Genomic DNA, 17207 nt, shown 5'->3' with positions numbered 1-17207 from the left:
GACCTTGCATTCTTTGTCTGTGGACGAACGCTATAAAAACATGAAGGAGAAAAGAAGGGAAATAACATCCGAGCCTGAGAAGCGTGCTAATTAGACGATTTTAGCCGATGCAGCTGCGATTACAATGAAGCTCGATGATTTGACAAGAAAATTGCCGAGAGTAACGTCAAAATTTTAGATCCACATTTCTGAGAAACGGCAGCTCGTCCGGAACAACTGACGTCATCTGCATATCCCGGAATATTTATCAAGCGCAACGAAGTGCGGGAAACGCGCCGGAGAGTTCCGCTGTAATTTTCATGGGCAAAGAGTGGCTCTGCTCCTCGAATAGTATCGCAGAAAGGACCCCGGCGAAAACGTAGAAGAAGGAACGCGAGTGTCCGTATGTGTCGGCGCATAACCGGCAACGATAAAGTGGTTTGATAAAAGTGCATCGGAAAGACATCCCGCGCGTCTGCAGGGAACGCCGCAGAACGCTGAAGACATCGCTCCCCCGTGTAAAATGGAAGATAAACGTTTTCTGGAATACGAGGAAACGGAGAGGAGCCGGTGAACGCTTGCGCGCGCGCACGCGTTCGCGAATGATACAAAGTGTTGTCAGAATAGCGTAATAGCTTCTACACCATCAGCGAAAATAGCGTCGGACGTTCCAATTAAACTTGCTTTGCTTTTTGTTAAGTATCACTGCAGCGGCCGGGCACTTTGTGGCAGAGCCCGCTGCAAGCAATATGCATAATGCGTGCGCGCGGGTTTGTACGAATGAAAACTGTTGGCGGAACAACTATCTTACCGGTGTACCCGTCATTTTCTTAAATTACACGGCGATTAGCTGTCGAGGTAATCAACCGTGCTTGAAAATACAAATTCGAACGTGTCAGAAGGCAAATATTACTGCCAGAGTAAAGAGTGACGCTTGTCAAACAATTTCGGAAACGTTGCAAACGTTAAAGGGTGAAGAGCTGTTTCTCGAGAAGAAACTTTCGGGACGGTTGATTGTCCGATCGAGACGCTAGGAATTGTTACGGAAAACCATTTCGACGTGTAGTTAACTTTAGTGCAAACCGTTGATAGGATTGTATCCTCGCGGGCAAGCATCGCTGTCGAGCTGAAAATTCATTGATCGGAACGCATTTACGTGTTGCGTCCACACAGAGGGGTGAAAATTGTAACCTGCTTCGGGCAAGTGGTACAGAAAATAGAGGGGAAAAAACACACAGACATAGACATATACATACACACACACACACACACGAAGCGCAGAAAGAGCTCTTCGGTGCCACAGACACGCGAGGTATTTTTGCTTGCGGGTATTTTTCAAGCTGAAACAGAATTTTTGACGTGACTCGTGCACGAGAGGCCGTCGAAGGGGTCGATCGAAGCCAGACAGCCTGCGAGTTAACTCTTCAAACTCCGTAACCACTTGAATCAGCATCATAGAGCGTTCTCTGCTCACACAACCTATCAAACTCTTTGTAAAATCGCTCGTGATCCGGATCAAATGAAACGCGTGCGAATGCTCCGATCTCCAATCGAGATAGAAAATCATTATCAGAAACGGGAACCCTCGAAACGTCGGAAAAATCATTCCGATCGCTCAAGTGGACTGTTTTGTTCGCGCAAAAGAAGACCGTGCTTCAAAAACTCCCCTTCGGGCTTCAAAATACTCTAAACGAATCACGAATGCAGTTCTACTTACTTATTATTGATCTTGAACCCTATAAAAGGGATACTCAAATATATTATTTACATATTTACCGTAAATCGTATGTATTCACTTTCAATTTTAATATTTCAAATTACTTGTCCCCACTTTTACGCGGATCTCTCATTTGTCAAAGTTCAGTACTCTACTATACTTACTATAACTGTACTGTACTGGATCGATTGAATACTATTCTCTACTTTATTGATAAAAAGAGGTACGAGCCAATATTCAAATGTCAAAATGCCGGGTTATAATATTTTTAATTTAAATTGATCAAGATTCTAAGGATGCATATATGCGAAATTATTTAGCAAATTTATTTCCTTGGGTATATATTATTTTAAAAATATTGCTAAAAATGTGGGTAGCATGTTCTTGTGATTTTTATAAAGTAATGCAAAATAGTCACTTTTAGTGCTCCGTAAACCTAGTGTTAATGAACTCCTTTAGTCAAGCACATGTCGCAATACAAAATACATAATCTGAACTGGACCTAATCTAGAAAAAAAAAACAAATGCAATCTTGTAATCATTGTGACTCAATATACAGGATGGACCGAATCTTCTGGAAGAATAAATCTGATACTGAGAAACGAAAATCAGTGACGTTCGAGGCTCGGCAGAGCGGCTACGGTAAAACATAATGAGACAGGAGTTTCGCGAAATGTTCGTAAAGTGTCACTGCAACGTGTTACATTGTTAATTAACTCGCCAGCGAACGGATTCCAACAAAGTTAACGAAAATAAACGTGGAGCGGTGCGCGCGTTGTACTTATCAGCAAGTCGGGATTGTAGTTGTAGAAACGTAGTTCCGTAGACGTTCCGTGTGCAAGGATAATCTTTGCTTCATAACATTCCTCCGGCGGAGTTGTTCGCATAAATCCAAAGTTCGGCCGGGAGACTTCGTTGTACGTCGTATGCGTAATGCAGTGGTTGAATAATAGAACGTCGGGGTAATCTATTGTTAAGTTCTATCGCGCGAGATTGAATCCGCAAGTAATTGGTCCTAATTTTCTTATCGTATTACCTTGTGATCTCATAATTGCGGATTCGAACATTAGAACTGAATTTCTTCGCCGCGGTGCTTCCTTTAAATTGACTTAATTGAAGTTGACTAAATTGAAGTCTTACACGATCGTCTAATCTTGTAATCTTCGCGGGAATTAAATCACCGTCTTCAGTGACGAAGATATCGTACAAAATTGCAACGCCATGTGGGTGGCTCAAGATTTATCGTTCCTTCTCTTAAATCGGCGATGTCTCAACCGAACGCATTTGGTAAAAGAAACATCTGAAGTCTCTATGGCAAAAATGCAAACCTGCAATCCAAAGGACATGTCGCAAGATTTTTGCATTGTTCTCTCCTCGCGGTGAGCTGGCAGTGTGTTAATGGAATTCGAGGAGAGAAGCAGCGCGTCTTATCGTGCAATCTTAATTAGCTAAATCTCTGGTACCTTAACGCGATCGTAATAAAACGTAACCGTTCCAAAATTCCTGCATTGTTCCCCCTTTATGGTGAATTGGCTGTGTCTCTGTGGCATTTCTGTCTCCAGTGGAAAAATTCGTAGCGAGGCATCGGTGTTCCAAAATTTTTGGCTCGCTCTCGTTTTCAGTGAAATTGACAGTGGCTTAACGGAACGCGTTCAGCGAAGGAGGCGATGCTTTGTACGAGGAGAGAAAGGGTTCAAGTCCAACCTTTTCGCAGCCCGTGCACTGTGTCCCAGTTCGTGCGATAGCCAACAAGGTATTGTTGATAGAAGACATATAGCGTGGTCGTCGACTCCTGACAAGCTATTGACGCGGGACACAAGGCTGGACGTGGTACACACCAATCGAGTGTCAAACACCTTAGAAACGACCAGGCTGACATAACGACAGTCAGTTTGCCAGTCCAACAACCTCGTCGCAAAAAATACTCCACAAGCTAATTCGAAAAGTCGAAAGAAAATTTAATTCCTGTCCAAATAAATACAGGTTCGTTATTCTCGAAGACAATGCGTACCAAGTCTTTTTAGTGCTTTCAGCGTTCGGTTGGGTCTAGTTCTATTTTCCTTCCACTCTATATTATCTTCTCATCCTCTTGTCCTCATTATAACGTGGAACTTTATCTTTCGAAACTTTTATTCTACTTTTTTAACTCCATAAACTAGTCCCTGAATATTCATCAGGTGTTCGAGCGGGTTGCCCGAGCAAATTTAAATACAAACAGGATCAAACAATACTTTAATTAGAAAAATCATCGCGTGAGACTTCCACCATCTTTCCACAATCTGCGCACGCTATTTGTTACTATTTTGTGCACGTTCTTTACACAAATTTTTGCCTCCTCGTATCGGAAAAGCACTTCGACTGCCTCTCGACGTTAAATATCTTATTAGATTGCAATATAAATAACGACAATCGAACAACCTCCGTGACATTTTACACCTTCTCAATGAAAATGTTAGTTTTACTAAAATAGCACAATTGACCTTTCTCCCGGCGTCTTATCGATTTCGCAAAAGGTTCTGTTAAGTAAATAAATGTCTGGATTGTGAATAGGTTCCTTTGCAAGTACAAATATGTTGTTAGCATCTAGTTGCAACGATATGGTTGCGACCGATTGCCACTACACGTGACACTGTTTAAACGGAGGCTTACACAACAAGATTCTATAACAGAGTGATATTGTTGTTCTCCGTCCTCTGTTAACAAATGAAAGGAAGACACTGAATTATTTCCTCTCTCTCTCTCTCTAATTAGTTTCGAACGAGCTTTCGTTCAAGCACAAAGAAGCCCGCTTTCAATCGAGACAACACGTACAATTTAAGGACAAAACCGACGCGAAGTGGAACGAACTTTCTCGGTCACTATGTTGGCATCAACGACACTTATCCGAGCCACTGTGGTTCCGCGGATAGAAAAGCTCGACCCGGCGACATCGTTCCTCGCTTTCTGCAGCTCCTCGCGGGCCAGGTGTCTTTCTGAACGTGGAAAAAAGAATTCCGAGTCGAAAACTTCGCAATTGAAACTCGGCAACAATCGCCGCGTGACGTTTTCTTCTTTTTTTCTTCGCCGTGGCGCAGCCGCCTTTTGTTCCGTGGCCGGCGAGCAGACAGCGCGTTTCCGCGTCCCTCGACGTTCATTCTGAATTACGTGTCTGAGCTCTTTTAGCGATCTACCGCGGCGTTTGCCCGGAGATCCCTCGGGAGCGCAGAACCAGACCGGGGAATTCTCTTTCGGTCTCGAAAGATAGTCCCGCGCGTGATCCTCCTCCCGTAAAATCGATGCTTCGGATCGCTTTCGTCCGCTGAAACGCGACTGCACCCTCGCCGCGGTTGCATCGGCTGTTACCCTTCTTCCCGGGAGTTTGATGGATCACCCCCGCGCTTTTATCTCTTATCAGACCGCCGGCGAGAGCAAGTCAGCGCCCCATTCTCCGTTGCCCCGGGAGAAGGAAGCATTGCCACCGGCCGTTCAATTTTTCCTCAGATTTTCCCTTTTCCCTTTACCCTTTCCGAAAGACCGGCGGGGGTTCACTTAGCTCCCTTTGAAAAAGCTTATCGCGACCTTATCTCTCCGCGCTCATTTTTATTTATTCGAAACCTTCCTATATACTTTCGTTCAGTTTGCCACGGTTCGTCGAAGGCGTGTCCGAGAATTCTATAAATTTTCTTGTTAATCCACGGATTGTTCGATTGCCTCAATCTTTAACCCTTTGCGGACCACCACTTTTTCGGCGGGGTGAGGTGGTAGCAGGACGAGGCGATTTTTGCCAATGTGTTGAGTGACTTACATGATACAATAAAATGATCTTACATATAAATTATCTTATAAAAACGTTATATCTCCATTGTTTATCTATATTTACATCTTTAAAACTATATCTTTACGAAAATTATGATCTGCAGTTTCGCTTTGTGTGATACTTTGTAAAGCATTGACCAAGATGCATTCTTGGCTTATCTGGACATGTATCACAATAATGTGTCGTCTCACGTCTTTCACCTGGTTTGTTTCGGGTAGAACAAACTTTGCAATCCTTCTTTGTTCCAATAAGAATTACATGAAGTTTTCCGTTTAGACGAACTTCGTCAGGGTTGGAGGTCGTTCACACAAAATCACGTTAAACAAATTCTTCTGATGCTTTTGCCACGCTCGCCAAGCCTCAACTGATGTCGGAACCATTGTCAGAGCTACACTCTTAGAAGAATCTTTCATTATCATGTCTCTGTTATGATGTGTTATTTCGCACATCGTATTAAAGACCACTAACAGCTAAGGAACCTTTCCAAGAACCAATAGTGCAACCCTATCGGTTGGAGATAACAAAGTCTAACATATACACCGACTGTCGCCTCTCGTCCGCAAAGGGTTAACCCTTTGCACTCGGCGCTATTTTCATTTTAAAACTAAATTTTTCTTCCGTCTTGGAATATTTTCAGTTTATTCATACGAAACTGATCCGATTTCCACATATAATATTTCAATGTTTAGTAATCTATTAAATACAAATTTTGTAATGTAACAAATATTTTGTAATATTTTTTGTAATTTCTTTGAAATAATGCCACAATAATTTCTAGTGGTGCTTCAGAGTCACCACTCGAGTGCAAAGGGTTAAATGTGGTTTCACTCGCGAAAAATATTGTGTCACACAGGCGTTTCAATTTGTAACATTTTGGGCCAGGATAGCGTCTTCGAAAATGAACGATGAGAAAAAGTCGAGGCTCCAAAGCTTGGGAATGATTTTTAATACCACAGACACTGTGGTAATAAAAACAATATTAAATTAAAGCACATAATAATATTAAATTAGTACATAATTGAACACTCGCACATCGGAGAACGTGCTCGGTAAATAAAAGGAAATGGAAATTTCGCTACAGAAATTTCTGTGGGGTCTGAATGATTCAAGAACGGGCGCTTTCGGTGAGACAGTTTCGCGACTAATTATAGGTGATTATACCAAAGAAAATGTGATCCGGGCGATCGTTACGGGCGGCTTCATAACGTCAGGTGTCGTTTCATTGGATACAGCTCGGCAGTAAAGCCTTGATGGGGTGGGGGGGAGAGGGGGGTAAAACGGTAAAGCATCATCAGCTAATGTCTACAATGACAAGCACGCTTCGAACCAATGGCGCTTCTCGGTGGTTAACGACGCTCGTAACGAGCGATCGCTCACAATTATCTTGAAGCGGATGCGACGTTCCCACCGGATCCGGCGTGCGATCCCGACATATCGCGAAGCGTTATCATTGCCAGTGACACGTGCGTTTAATTACGGCACGAGGAAAGTGGAATACACCGACTAGGTTATTGCACTAACTACTGTTGTCGATACTGTCTGGACCATCGTGCCGAGCCGGCCAACGTCTGCACTATCGCGGGAACAGAAAATTAGACCATCCATCTCACTGCAAAAGTTCCGTCGTGAAATTTCTCGAAAATATTCCTTTCCGCCCTCGTTCTCCGAAAAATGGTCCTTTACGATCCGACGATGTTAAAATAATCAGCCGGGTTAAACTTCGTCTTCGCAAACCAGAAATTTTTAACTTTTTAGTTTCTAATCTTGTACATCTTGACGAGAAAATGCCAAAAATCGAAGTTTTAAGGAGAGGAATTCACTGGTTCAACAGTTATGCGTGCTTATTATGCCGTTAGCTGCACTCAGCTTCGATTTTAGTCGCTCTGACATAAACGACGGAGGGACTACTCCCGAGCGGTAGGGCGCGTAATTAAAAAAATGATTAATAGAAGAATAATAAAATTTATACGTAGGTCGTGTCGATCTAGCTCCGCCGTTCTCATAAAGTTTGCAAGAATTTCTTTTTTCGACTGAACCTAGAACTGTACACGTCCCGAAATACGATTTTGTATAGATTGTTGATCGCTTGTAAATCTATGTATAAATCGCGTATGTATATGAGAACGCTAGGCAGACTGCAGAGTGATCAATAAAATTTTGAAAGGTGTTGCGGAGGCCGATTCGAGCGAAATAGTACGAGCTTCGCAGATTAATGCTAGTCATTCCAAGATTGTTCCGTCACTCGGCGAAGATTAACGAAGCGTAGAAGATGGATAAATGGATTCCGCTCGAGATAGGCGACGTTCAAAAGCTTTAGCGAATGACGGATGGTCGGTTCCGTATCTCAAAGAAACAAATAAACTGTATCTTTTCCTAATGAAATCGTGCAATAAAAAAGAACTTCGTTCGGATTCTCTCGAGACTCTTTAAACACACTTATCAAATAGTAACTCGTAATTTATCCTCTGCAATCCGAAGCGTTCCTTTCGTCTATAAACTTGCTACAACATCCGGTAAATCGATTATAATCCCGCATGTAACTTCACTAAAACATTAATTCAACACTAGGTTTACGGAGCATTAAAAGTGAGGATTTTACATTACTTCATGGAAGCAAGAAGAATGTGTCTATCCAAGTTTTGAGCCATTTTTTAGATAATACATACCTAAGGAAATAAGTTTGTTAAGTAATTCCACGTAGATGGATCTTCACAATCTCAATAATCGTAAATTAAAAATATTAGAATCCGTCATTTTGACGGGTCCCGTAAACCTAGTGTTAAAGCAGTTGGAAAATATTGTAGTTGTTCTCACATACATAATTGTGGCATTGCTGATGAATAAACTAAGTAATCATTAATGCAAAAATTAATGTCCAATTAACCCTTTGCACTCGGCGCTATTTTCATTCTAAAACGAAATTTTTCTTCCGTCTTAGAATATTTTCATTGTATTCATACGTAACTGATCCGATTTTCACATGTAATATTTAAATGTTTAGTAATCTGTCAAATACAAATTTTGTGATGTAACAAATACATTGTAATATTTTCTGTAATTTCTTTGAAATAATGCCACAACGATTTCTAGTGGTGCTTCAGTGTCATCAGTCGAGTGCAAAGGGTTAATAACTTTTGAACTAGTGATCTCCTAGCATTGAAACTTCGATTTTCGGAATATTCTCGCCAAAATCTACAGGATTACATAAAATAAAGTTGAAAATCTCTGGTTTCCCGAGGGAAAGTTTAGCCGAATCGATTCAATTTCGTTGGATATAAAGAATTCTACAGGTAGAATTAAGGACAAATCTGGACGCTTCATTTTGCTATCTAAAGACGATAGGGTTTAATTGAAAATGCCATATAAATCAGAATTACACGCTGTCACGGAATATTGTAAAAATAAGATGACACGATTATAGCAGTCGCGCCGACATATAGACCAATCGAGCTGTCAGTGGCAAACGCCTTCGACCACGAGACGCGATTGGTTCCTAGAATCGCAGTGACACTGTGACATAGTAACGCACGACACGGCCATGTTATACATACTATCCGGCTGGGCCGTGGACAGTATGAGGGCCGACAAGGAAGAGTTACCTTCAGCAGCATTTATATAGCGTCCTGCCGGTGGTCCCGCATAATACATAGCTCAAGCTCGTGGGTTACTCGAGTTGCGGTGAACAATGAATCTCGGGATACAAAGTGGCTCCGAGTGACCAAAGTCGAAGGGTCTACTGTCTCCTCGCCTCCCCACTCCCCCCTACCCTCCTGGTTTATGTTAGCGACGGGTAACATTCGGCTTCGCCCTCCATCTATTCTTTATTGTGTCAATGTTCCGTGGAAGACACACATTGACAGTTTCTAGTCACGAGTGCAATGTAATTTTTAATACTCGCATTTAATGAAAATGCAAATGTAGATTCTTTAATAGCGATATTAAACCACCAAGTTACCTCGCAGCAAGATCGTCTATTAATTTCTTTTGGAGTTTCCACTTAAAAGTACATTATTATACTCCTCGGCCCGGCGGAGTCATTAAAAAGCCTATTAATAAGTTTCCAGTAGCTAAATTGTCGCAGCGTTTTAAGAAGTTTCAAATCTCTGTTGTAAAAGTTATATTACACAGAGGTGAAAATATCGCCTTCGAAAATTGTGGAAAAAAGTGGAAAAATCTGAATTTCCCTTTTTCAAAAATGTTTGACTGGATGGGAACTATGTTACGTTGACCATTTCGTTACAAATTTCCAATTTCCATGGACCGGCAATATGAACGCTGCGCGAGTATATTGCGTCGTTGCAATTAAAAAAAAAACATATATATATCGATAGTGCCTGCAGAAAGTTGCTTTTCTGCTTGAAATAACATTTTAAAGAGAAGTTGTAGAGAAGTCACCTTCGAGAAAGTAAAATTTACTATTATTATTGGACTTTGTTAATCGTTTAGAAAAATGTTTGATCGATCGCAAAAGTTCATTGAACTCTCCCTCTCTCTCTCTGTCGCGATGAAATTAAAAAGGAAAGGGAAACACTAATCTGTGCGATGTTCTTCATATAATGTACAATGGAACAAGAGCTATTAGACGCTGCTAGGTTAAGGTAATTAAGGTGAGGTTAATTGCCATTGTTTACACCTAGAGTGTTCTCACGGCAAAAAGGGAAACGAACTTTCCGTGCGTTATAACAATGTTCGCTCATATTATTTTACGCGTTTCTCTCAAACTTCGTCAGTTTATAAAACGGTATCCACCGCATTTTAACTATATCCTTTAAAAACAAATTTTCTTGAGCAATAAAGATTTCTTCTGAAACATCTTCACGCAAAAAGCTACCACATTTATTCGCAAAATTCCGTATTTCATATTAAAACGAGTAGCGACAGATATAAACATGCACACATCACAGAACAATTTTTACACTCGATGTTATGAAGAAATTGCGGGAACGTTTTCCTAACATTTCGCTATCGAACATAAAACCTGAAAAGTTTATGTTTGTTCGTATTCCGTACCGATATCTGGAAACGAAGGTATGTTAATTACCTGCCAATGTCGCGCACACAACGAAGCACGCCAATTATTCGTGGGAAAAAAAACTCGCGGAACAACTGCCGAGTTTCGCAGTGCAGTTCGAAACAGCCATAATTCCCGATGCGACGGAATTTGGAAAAGTCAGGGTGGACAATCGACGTTTGGCGCCGGTGATAAGCAATATTCCGAAAGTTCTCGGAACCGAAAATTAGTTCAGAACTCGCGATCTAATATGAATTTTAGTACTGTATATATCTGAAATTAACTTGCGGACAATTTGCTGGAAAGCTGCGGGGGTTGTTACTCGTTTTGGAAAATGGCACCCGGACCGTTGTTGAAACTTTTCGTACTGTAGCCGTCTATGCAAATCGGGCGTACAAAGGCCGGCTCGATAGGTGAACGGCTCGGGAAACAATCAGGATTTTACTATCAAAATTGAACACGCTCGCTCCCGTGGATGTCTTTCGCTTTTCTTTCAACGTGCGCCAATATATTGAACGAAGCCATGGCTTCTCGAAAACATATTGCACAATCGACCCTGTCGCAGTCCTAGATTCTGTTATATGTTTGAAGTAACCTGGAAAAGGGGCCACCAGGGCCGGCAACGATTTTTCTACGGTTTTCTCAGATATAGAATCGTCTTCGAAAATATTTGGCTGCGAGTCGGTTAAATATTTGACCAACACTTCGACTGCCGCAAGAAATGGAAGACTATAATACATTTTCTGTGATGGAAAAATATAGTAAATTTGGTTAGGGATTACCTAAACGCGAAAAGGTTCGAAGAGTACTCTCAGCATTCTAAATCTTTAACATTGAAATTTTTATGTGACTTCATGGAATTTTTTAGGCTTCTAGGTTCGCACTCGAAGTGTTAATAATGAAAAAAAAAGAGTAGAATAGAAGAATATTATTAAGCCGTTCTGTGTGAAAAAGACATAAAAATCGAAGCTTAAATATTATCACTAAATGGCAATCTTCGTGCAAATTGTACATGTCGAAATATGTAGATTATATGCAAAGTATATGCAAAATATGTGCCAAAGATATGTGAGCTGCATGCAAAACTTTTTTAGAATAGTGCAATGTACTTACAACAGGGTGCAATGTAACATGAAAAGTTGTACAACGTTTCGCATTGGGACTAGGATTTTTTCAAGATCCTTAAAAAGTAACTAAAGTTAATCTGAAAAGATAGGAGAGTAATGGGAAGTATCTAAAAGCCCGACGCAACCGCAAAATGACCAAATAGTATTGCCAACTTCATTTTCAACGTCCATTAAAACATTTTCTATATCCGCACCAACAAAACGAACACTTTCTGCGGTTCCCGACCTCATTTGTGCCGCGAATTTTGGCCCGGCCCGAATTCCTGCGTTTAAAACACGAAAAAGAAGGATTAAACGCTAAAGGATATTGCATTTCAAACAGAGTTTGAAACACAAACGAATACGAAGCCTGCTTTAGCATAAGATGAGATTGCAGTGCTATGCATGCAACGAAGAATGCCGAAAAAATAATCGGATTAAGAGCCTAGATATACCGGAGCTTTGTGAACAATGAGGGGGCCGAGGAAAATCTCTGCGTTCTTCGACACAAAAGACGAAAAAACTGAACCGGGAGTACGCCGCGCGTGGAAAATGTTGGATTCGAGCGGGTATTCTGATTTTTCATTCCAAAAAATCGATTTCATCGCACTCTCTCCAAGTACAAGCATTGTGCAACATTTGCAGAAAAATCAATAATGAACTTTATTTTCTTTTCGGATCAGTAGAAAGACCGGAATCAAGGCAGCCTTCGACTCGAAGAATACATAACTCGTGTAATTTCGATTATTTCTACTTGAAAAAAATCACACGTACACTTCAAACACCGATAAACGCGTGTGCAAAATTTCAGTGAAAAAGGTGCGACAGTTTTGCCGAAAAAAAAATTCCGAAAAGTCCGCGGAGAAACCGTCTCGCGAAACCGGGAATGCCCTCTTAATTCGAGAGTTCGTAGCCCATCGAATTCCGCGCACGATCGGAATAAGACCCTATAAAGTAGTACCCGCCTTGATGGAATTTGAGATTGTAAAATAGATCCGAGTTGAATCCGTATCCCGTAGACACGAGCCGTATGCGAAATAAACTTGGGTTTAATGGGCTCGGGACACGTCGCAGAGTTCCCCGTAAAATTTTGCTTGCAAAGTCGTGTCCCGGACTCCGACGAGTGTCGACAGAAAGTGCCGAGGTAACACGCGATACCGGAGTTCGACTGATCCTCCGCGCTTTGACCTGATCAATTATGGTTCTCGGGATTATGGTACTCCGTTATATCCTCGCCCCTCGTTTTTGTTGGCACGGTCCCTCGGCCAGCCACCTCCCTTCCATCCCGCGTTGCATTGTAGCTCGACTCCGCACAACTAGGCATTATCCGATCGTTCATTGTGTGGGATAAGCCAGCAGCGACCTCTGCGATCAAGGTCCTCCGATGCCCATACTTTGCAGACGCGTTGCCATAGTGGTTCCGGTTTATCGAAGATTATGCCGGTGCACGGGGGCTCGATGCACTCCCGAAGAGAGCCTATCGATGCACGATCACCTGCAAATCGCTTTGTGAAACCACCATTCTAATGTTTTGATCATTTAATGCCAAGCTACTTGGTAGATGTTCAACCCTTAGGTGGTGTCATATTACCCTCTAACTGTACCTTCGAACATCCCAGAGTAATTTAAGAAAATTAACGTTTCTTGCACAGCTACGTTTACCGCAATTAATTATCTCTAAAACGAAGGCATAATATTCGATTTCGTTTGAAGCGTTCACCACGCGTCGGAGTCGTTATAATATGACGAGGAGATAAGAACCTATCGTTTCTACTTTTCCATGAAATAATCCGATTGCCGGTCGAGCATGCGAGTGAGCGACGTTCGCGCCTGCAGCGCGTTAATAATTAGAAAAGTTTTAATCACGTTCCGCCAGTGATAAATAGCATCTCCGAGTGAACGATACGATTTTCGATTTACCCGATTTTCGATTCGTTTGTTCGTTCGTTTCACGGAAATCAGTTTCGGCGAGCGAGCGAGCGAGCGGGCACGGTTAGATAAGAATCTATTTTTTCGCTTGTCATTACCGGGGGTTTTTCTGCTTTCCGCGGGACTACAAACTGCAAACAACCGTCGGCGGTGGGGTTTAATTAAAATCTTCCAACTACGACGCGTCTAGTGCACCCATTGCTTGCCGGTTGCCTTCTCTTTCGAAGCAGCCTCCTTTCCGCGTTACAATTCCTGGCAGTGACGGTTCTTGGCGACCGGCCAAGATCAACCGGTCCGCGATATGACCGTAAGACAGGATGCAACCGGCCGTGATAACGTAATTAAGACTTTTGCTTTGAAATATCGCGACGCTCGGACCATCTGCCCTCCTACCGACATTTCTTAAGCGGCTATTCCGGGTTTTCCAAACTTGTCCGCGCGCGGAATTTTTTCTCCGGAGAACTATCGAACCTTCCCGATCGGGATTTTGCACACGCGTTCATCGGTATCTGATATACATGTGTGATTTTTTCTATGTGAAAATAATCGAAATTACACGAGTTACATTTTTTTATACAGAGTACGGGGAGAAGGTAGCAACGTGAGACACCAAAGTTTTGACCAATATTGATACTTTTAAGGATTGTTATACATCGAACCTTCTCGATCGAGATTTTGCACACGTGTTTATCGGTATCCGAAGTACACGTGTGATTTTTCCTATGGGAAAATAATCAAAATTACACGAGTTACATTTTTTTATATAGCGTACAGGGAGAGGGTAGCAACATGAGACACCAAAGTTTTGACCAATATCGATACTTTTAAGAATTGTTATACATCGAACCTTCTCGATCGAGATTTTGCACACGTGATTATCGGTATCCGAAGTACACGTGTGATTTTTCCTATGTGAAAATAATCAAAATTACACGAGTTACATTTTTTTAAACAGAGTACGGGGAGAGGGTAGCAACGTGAGACACCAAAGTTTTGACCAATATTGATACTTTTAAGAATTGTTATACATCGAACCTTCTCGATCGGGAGTTTGCACACGTGTTTATCCGTATCCGAAGTACACGTGTGATTTTTCCTATGTGAAAATAATCAAAATTACACGAGTTACATTTTTTTATATAGCGTACAGGGAGAGGGTAGCAACATGAGACACCAAAGTTTTGACCAATATCGATACTTTTAAGAATTGTTATACATCGAACCTTCTCGATCGAGATTTTGCACACGTGATTATCGGTATCCGAAGTACACGTGTGATTTTTCCTATGTGAAAATAATCAAAATTACACGAGTTACATTTTTTTAAACAGAGTACGGGGAGAGGGTAGCAACGTGAGACACCAAAGTTTTGACCAATATTGATACTTTTAAGAATTGTTATACATCGAACCTTCTCGATCGGGAGTTTGCACACGTGTTTATCCGTATCCGAAGTACACGTGTGATTTTTCCTATGTGAAAATAATCAAAATTACACGAGTTACATTTTTTTAAACAGAGTACGGGGAGAGGGTAGCAACGTGAGACACCAAAGTTTTGACCAATATTGATACTTTTAAGAATTGTTATACATCGAACCTTCTCGATCGGGATTTTGCACACGTGTTTATCGGTATCCGAAGTACACGTGTGATTTTTCCTATGTGAAAATAATCAAAATTACACAAGTTACATTTTTTTATATAGCGTACAGGGAGAGGGTAGCAACGTGAGACACCAAAGTTTTGACCAATATTGATACGTTCAAGAATTGTTATACATATCACATATTTTAGATCAACTTTGGGATCTTTTCACTATGAAATTAAAAAACCTTTCGCTCTCGAACTATCATATTTCTCGACGCTTTGATCTGTTACAGACATCCTAAAGATCTGTAAAGACAACCTAAAAATCCGCGATACCCTTTTCTGAAACGCGATATAGTATAATACTAACCTAACGTTCCGCAATTCCGCGCCCGGACGTCCAACGAAGCTGCTTTTGAAATCAATAGGCCACTGATTATCATGGAGAAAAACCTCGTTTCCAGTTTCGCAAAGCATGCGCGGGATGTATTGAATTACTTTATACGAGCACGTTCGCCTTCAATCATACAGTTGAATGAACGGGCCGGGAATGCCATAGGAATTTTAATTTCCACCCATCGTTTCGCCATTATTTCGATAGACATTCTGGGGGAACGATTGCGATCGAAATTGTTGCGAGAGGCGGCTGCGCTCGCGCCAACTCGGCTTTATCGCGAGAGGATCTGAATTTTGCACGGATGCTGCCACTGTACGTGTACAGGAAAGTTTCGCCTCCGGTCCAGAACGAAAGATCCTAATGAAGAACTCGTCCTCTTTGTTTGCTTACGTCGTCGGGCCGTTTCGCCCCGAACAAAAGTTTGACGCTCCGCAGTCGAGCAATCGTGTCACGGGGAGAGAAACTGTTACGCCAGAAAATGTTAATTAATCTAAGACTTGGCCCCGGTGTGATACTTCGAAATTCCCCGACAGTGAATAACGACTCGTCCGCGAGCAAGAAACTTCCCTGGTAGAGATCGGGGCGCGATCGAGAATGTTACTTCTTGAAAATTGCCTTCGTTCGCGAAGATAGAGATCCTTACGATTCCACCGAATTAAATGGCCATCGAATTAAGATCGCTCGAACGTTCCTCAGGATTTCGGTCCTTCATTCCGTCAGTCGTTCGTTACGAGACCACGGAGGATCTACAAATCTTTCTCATGATTCAGTACCGAGGTCTACTTCTCGTTGCATACAGTATTAAAATGAGTTAAGACTTATTAATTCCAATAATTTCAAATAATTCCATGATTTAAGTTATTTCTAAGTAAATACACTGCTCTGGTCAAAATAAAGATTGTCCAATGCGATTCTAAAGAACTAAGTAACCATGCATTTCATAATATAACGAAATTCTTCTAATATCTTCACAGGTTAATACTTGAATATTTTTGTTATTAAAACTAGAAATACGCGTGCATTTCCAGACTGGAAGATATGCTAATAGCAGGATCGAATCGGGATTAATACTGACGGTAAAAGAGACGAGTATGACGCCTGGTGGAAGAGACAACTGTGGACAGAAGCGAGCGAGACCTAAATAATTGAGCGCGTAGCGCGTCGAACGCATAAATTCATAAATAATTTCGGCTCGTTACGCAGACTGGCGCGTGCATTTCCGAAGAGACTGGAAGGTATGCTAATAGATACCCTGAGAGGTTGGAGTCGGGCTCCTTGTATCCGTCTACGTTAGTCAGCTCGCAACACGGAGCGGCTTCGGGAATCCAGATAGTTTGCGATGCACTGGGAAGCCGGAGTGTTTGGGCTCCGAGGTACAACCGGAGGACAGGAACCGGCGTAAATTCGAGATTCTGAATTCGAATCGATTGGGTTGGTACTCCGAGGCGCCTGTTCGCTCGTCTAATCAGATCTTGTTTGTAGGCGGGCCACGATCGAGCCCTCCAGGTTGGAAAATCGAGGGTCGAAGGGATATTCGTCGAGCTGTGCCGCGCCGCGCTGACGGAACAAAAGCTCGCTCGCTCGCACGCGTCACACGGTTCCGCAAGGATCGACTCTTCGTTTTCTTCGCCTTTCTCGGTCCTGCCTTAATTAAATTCTTCTTCATTACCGGGACATCCCGAC

General features: G+C 42.0%; 1 protein-coding gene across 1 annotated transcript in view; it reads right to left on the bottom strand.

Annotated features, from left to right (window-relative positions):
• Invadolysin (leishmanolysin-like peptidase, invadolysin) overlaps window positions 1-17207 on the bottom strand; it is a 132248-nt gene that overhangs the window by 94800 nt on the left and 20241 nt on the right. The window lies entirely within an intron of this gene.

Source organism: Halictus rubicundus, chromosome 17, assembly GCF_050948215.1.
Source record: "Halictus rubicundus isolate RS-2024b chromosome 17, iyHalRubi1_principal, whole genome shotgun sequence".
Classification (NCBI taxonomy): Eukaryota; Metazoa; Arthropoda; class Insecta; order Hymenoptera; family Halictidae; genus Halictus; species Halictus rubicundus.
Note: the sequence above shows the minus strand (reverse complement) of the source record. Positions and strands in the feature narration are given on the sequence as shown.